Below are 6,000 nucleotides of genomic sequence, written 5' to 3'. Positions count from 1 at the left end.
CTCCTGATGCTATATTATGGCAAATGTGCTTTCAATGTTAAAGAGAAACCGTAACCAAGTATTGAACTTCATCCCAATCAGTAGCTGGTACCACCTTTCCCATGAGAAATCTATTCCTTTTCTCAAATGGATCATCAGGGGGCATCTGTATGGCTGATATTGTGGTGAAACCCCTCCTACAGTGTGATGTCAGTGCCGCACAGCTCTGAGGTCCTGATATCACACTGTGGAAGACCTTGTTGCATTGTGGGAAATAACAGCTTTTTCCAACTGCTAAAAAAAGCAAGCAGCATCTCCTTCCAGTGACATCACCTGCCAGCAGTAAAAAATGTCACCATGTGATAAATGTCAGAATGTAAATCAGGGAGAGGAAAGATTTTACAACGGGCAAACACTGACTAAATCATTTATACAAACTTATTGTAAAAATTAACCACTTTTTTATTACCGGTATATTATTTTTACTGGAGTTCCTCTTTAAGTATAAAGTCCGACCAGAGGGATGCACTGGAGCATGCCCAAAATGCGCACCGCAAAATGCTGACATGATGCACTGCCTCTGGCATTGTGGCGGGATTACACTATACTAGGACAAGGTTCTAAAATCAATTATACAAAATGCAAGAAACCTGTTCACAAGGACCCTCTACGTTGCTTGTTAAATTATTAAGGAGGAACTTTACCGTGCTGAACCCATGATGACAAAACTGTGGACCTGAACTCTTGCACAGGACACATGGAAAACAGAGAGAAATGCACCCTGTATGTTTTTAGAGAGAAGAGCTGGTCGAATGCACCCATTTTCAAGAAATTACAAGTGTAATTTGATCTCTCAGTTGTGTCAGCACAGAAATTCTGCAGTCCTGGACAGACAGCTAATATGTAAACACAGGATGTTAACCCTTTGTCTGCTTTCCTGAAAGCAGGAAGTAGGCACTCTGCAGATTCATTGCACGAGCTCTGCAAGCTATAACAAAGAAATGTTTTTCTTTAAAGGTTTGTATGCTGTTTCTTATCTTTTAGAGCAGAGAGGAAGTTCTGAGATCAGGTGCACTTTAACCTTAATTGCCGAGAGAAAAAAGTGATATATAATCTCTGGGATCTTAATAGAAGAACTTGGCCGACAGAAATCATCACTTGGAGAAAGTATGGCTTCCCTGGACACAATGTTTCATCTCTGGGTATTAGGAATGTTTGAGCGAGTTTCTAAGTGTACTATTAGTATGTTTATCACAGGCTGTTTGCTCACATACTGAATATGACCTTTGCACTGTTTCCTAAAGTCAGCAGCTCATTCTGCTGAATGGAGCTGCTGACTTTGAGAAAAAGTCGCCCTGTGTAATACAATGTAACTATGGAAAGATGGATATCATTTTAAAGCTCTCTTTCTCCTCTTTCTGGCGACACCTAAATCGTCACCCTACGCCTTTTAGTTTTCTCTATTTTCACGATCGAAATCGCAGCTGCGGCAATTTCAATCGCGAAAATAGCGAAAACTAAAAGGCGTAGGGCGGCGGTTTATATATCATTGGAAAGAGGAGAAAGAGAGGTTTAAAATGATATGCATATTTCCATAGTTTTTGCACTGCTCGGAGTCCCTTTAAGGTCTGCTTTATTGCTCTATTTCTTGTATGTATCATATGCTTCTCAATAAAATAGTTTTTGAAACTACAACGTGGAAGCCCTTTGTTGCCCAGACTCTCTCCGGGCCAAACCTGGAGTCCTTTATGTCACCTTCCCACCTCACCTCTTTGTTATCAACTGAACCACTCAAAGGGACTCTGGGAAATCTGGAAATCTGTTCCTCTTGCAACAAGAATCCTCCTTTTAAGTGGCCATCATGTTATTGAGGGATTTCCAGTTATTAGATTACTTAATTTTGATGACAAACCCGTCTTAGTTTTTGTTTTTTTGGGGGCCGTTGAGCCCATGAGTGAGGACAACTTGGGGGAGCTTTCAGTTGATGCATAAAATGAGAACTGACCCATAGGTAAACATGGACACTGGGATCCACAACAGTTCTCCATCCAGTTATAACTGTCAGAAACTTATGCAGGGTGAATAGACGCTTAAAGAAAACCTACACTGAAAAATAAGTCAAAATAAACATAGACAAGTCATACTTACCACCTGTGTAGTCTACTACTCAGTCTCTTTCTCCTCGCCTGCGCCCCATTTATCCACTGCGATCAATGGAATTCTCCGTCCTCCATTTTGAAAATGGCCATTACTCCATAACCGCTACCTGGTCAGCACACTGTTATACTGTAATATCGCCCACTTGAGCCATAGGGAAACATGGACATTACCTTGCTCATCAGTTATCCTGTCAGTCATAACAGACAGCAACTAATATATTTTAATTCTGACAAAACGCATAGTTTATTACACTGTCTATTGTGCTCCCATCACATCTAAAACAAGCATGCAGCTAATCTAGACAGACTTCTGGCAGTGCACCTGATCAGCATGCTTGTTCAGGGTCTATGGCTAAAAGTATTAGAGGCAAAGGATCAGCAGGATAGCCAGGAGGATATTTGTAATGTTTACAAAAAACCTGAGTTGAGAGACATATGGTTGCTGCCATATTTACTTCTTTTTATACAATACTCATTGCCCAGCATCCTAGTGATCTCTTTTGCTGCAATAGTGTCTGAATAACACACCTGAAGCAAGCATGCAGCTAATCCAGTCATAAACCACTGATCTGCATGATTTTTCAGGGTTTATGGCTAAAAGTATTAACCTCCCTGGCGTTATGATTATTTCCAGATTCAGGGTCTAAAAGCTTTGCAATTTTTTCACAAGCTTTTAGACCCTAAAAACAAGAAAACAAAAAAACATACCACAGAGATCTGCAGCACCTCCTGCATATAACGCATTCAGGCATGGGATTACTGCTCTGAGCTGCGGATTTCTGTCCCGAGCCTGACTCGGTATTACCGCTAAGGAGGTTAATGCTAGGAATACACAGGTCGATTTTGCCGCTCGATTTCGCGCCCGATCGTTTTCCACGCTCAATTATGCGGGCGCTTTTCTTATCTTCCATTTGTTTTTCTTATCTTTTCCCATTGTTCCCTATGCAAAATCGAGAGCGGAATCGATCGGGTGGGAGATCGGACATGTTGGAAATTATCAATCGAGCCATCTAAATGGCTCAAAATCGAGCCATGTATTCCCAGCATAAGAGGCAGAAGATCAGTAAGACAGCCAGGCAATTTGTATCGTTTAAAAGGAATTAAAGGAAAGCGATCGATCTAAATATTTTTTTTCAATTGAGATAGGAATTGTTTGGGAAGTGCTGCTAAGTACTGGTGTATACATCTCACTGGCAACCTATTTGTTTACAGTTATCAAAATACTTTCAAATTTTTCTGACGCCAAAACTGAAGCGGAATGAGCCATGAGGGGAGGGGAAATTCCCCTCACACTTGATCAGTTAACCCTGTGTGCAACTGTGTGAGAAAGAGTGAGATAAAGCTCCCAACAGCTGCAGCTTCTGTGTCCTGTGTTTCTGACTGAAGTGTCTGAAGAGAGCAGAGGAAACTTGTTATGAACATTTGTAATTGTCACAGCTTTTCATACTGTTTTTGCTTTCTGATAAAAATACTCTGCAGTCTGATATGCAACACTGGCTGCGCATCGAAGCAGACACCCCTTTTGCAATTGATTTGTCCCAATATAGTTAAATCCTACTCTCAATAAATTAAAGCTTTTGCCTCTGATATTTAACATGAAAAGTAGGAAAATGTTTACACAGCTACTTAGACATTATTTGTACATTGTAATTTAGAACACTTGGACATTGATAGTATTCCTTTAAATATGGCAGCCTCCATAGGTTTGAAGTACCATTTATGCTCTCCAGCTCTAGTCTAGAGGACCATAGTATATCAGGTTCTTAAAGCAGTAGGATCAGCCATACGATGCCAGGGAAAAAAAACGCATATATATAAGTAGATAAATACTTGATCTACTTACATAACACATGTATTATACTGTCCACGTTTTGATGTCAGTGAATGTTATTTAGTAAATGACGAGAATTCTGTTAGTGGTGGGGGCCATGTCTTTTGCCCACAGTTAAGGCTAACTCATGATGTCATTTCTGCCCTTTACTTTTTTTCATGTCTCCTCCAATCGCTGAGTCGCCTCAGCCTTGCTTGTAAACACAAGTGAGTAGAGGATTAGGTTTCAGATAAGCAGCTGGCAGGGAAATAAAGGAAAGAGGAGGAATACATTATAGATAAAAAGAACCCCCAGCATGCAATTCTTTGGCACCGACTACTAAAGGGCCATTGCTCCTTAAGTATGTGATAACTCCAAATCATAACAGCAGAAAAAGCTTTGAATGCAGGATTAGCATCTTTATCACTTAATACACTCAGACCAGTTGCTGTTGAAATTTGATTGTTATGGTGACGATACCGCTTTAACAATGTGGGTTAACGATCTGATCAGACAGGAAACATGGCCTCCTGCAGGCAGCCAACAACATACTTGGGAAACCGTGCCCATAACACACAGATGACTGAGAACAGAATGAAGACAAGTAGATCTGCCAGGCTGGAAATCCCTGTGTGACCTCTTCCTTTATTACACATGTGATGTCTCTGGGAAATGCCAGATAGACATCTCCCCAGTTCACCATGCAATTAGAATTCTGCACACAAGGAACCAGCGGCTTGGGATAAAACAGAGCCGAACAGACGCCTATTATGTATATTGTGAAACAGACATACATTTCCAGGTAGTTACCTTGTGACCCAGATAGCAAGTCTGGGCCAGCTTGACTTCTTGCCAGTTGGCATTGTCTTTATATGGGAAATTGCTAATTGAGGGAGGCTTTCTGGCTCAAAGTAAGGAGTGAAATGAAGCAGCTAACCACCACCAAAATAATGCATGTTTTGTTTATGTGGAGGGCATGGGCCCAATAAGCCTTACTTTAAGGCATGCATGTCAATCTCCGGCCCGTGGGCCAAATCCGGCCCTCAGAGCCATCAGATTTGGCCCTCAGGTGGTCTCCCCACTTTGCATTATGTTTGGCCTACTCTAGACCACCAGAGAAGCTATATTGGAGGATAAGCCCTAGGTCACTAGGGAAGCCATACAGAGAGGGGACAGCACTAGATACCAGGAAACGGTATAGGAGAGGAAAGGCTCTGCTGTCCCACCTGCAAAATACCGCCAGGCTAGCGACAATCTGCTTGTCGCTAGCCTGCTGCTTACCTGCGGCTTGTCACTCCATTACAGGCCCCCCCCCGCCTCCGCTACCTTCCTGTAATAGGAAGCTAAGCTGCAACCCAGGAAGTACTTCTCGGTCTAAGTCACGGCTTAGCTTCCGATCAGAGGAAGCTAGCAGTGGCGGCGAGCGGCGGGGGGAACCACGCTATGGAGGAGGCGATGCTGGGAAAAATGATTGACAGGCTGCCAGGATAACATCAGGCTAGCAATTGTCGCTAGCCTGGCGATATTTATCAGGGGAGACAGCAGAGCCCGGGGGGTGGGACTGGCGATGGCAGAAGGACACTGAGGCATGTCTTTGTGCACGGGACATGCCTCTGTGTCCTATTATGATTTAAAAATGCAGCCTCATGTTCACACCACTAGCGATTTTCTAAGCGCTTACTAATGTAATGCTTTGGGTGTGTTCCCACGTCTGTCTACATGAGGTTTGAAGAACATTACAAAAACTGCCATCAATCATCAGAGAAAAGTTTAAGGCTACCTTCACAGTACCTGTATCGCGGTACTTTCCCCTGCCGCAGCTCGTCGTGAGGGCTATGCAAGTCTATGGAGACTTACACACTATTGCCAACAGATGTAGTGCTAGGGAAGCAGAAAAAAATGCAGCAAACTCTGCAGTGCGTTACCACATGATCCATGCAGGTCGTAACGCCACGCAAGTCAAGCGTTGACACGCGATGGTGTTACAGGGCGACAGAGGACCCCAGCATGTCAAGTCTGAGGAAAACTGAGTTGCGGGGGGGGGGGGGGGGG

The sequence above is a fragment of the Hyperolius riggenbachi genome, chromosome 4, assembly GCF_040937935.1.
Source record: "Hyperolius riggenbachi isolate aHypRig1 chromosome 4, aHypRig1.pri, whole genome shotgun sequence".
Taxonomy (NCBI): Eukaryota; Metazoa; Chordata; class Amphibia; order Anura; family Hyperoliidae; genus Hyperolius; species Hyperolius riggenbachi.
The sequence above is the reverse complement of the archived record's forward strand: the minus strand, read 5'-3'. Positions refer to the sequence as shown.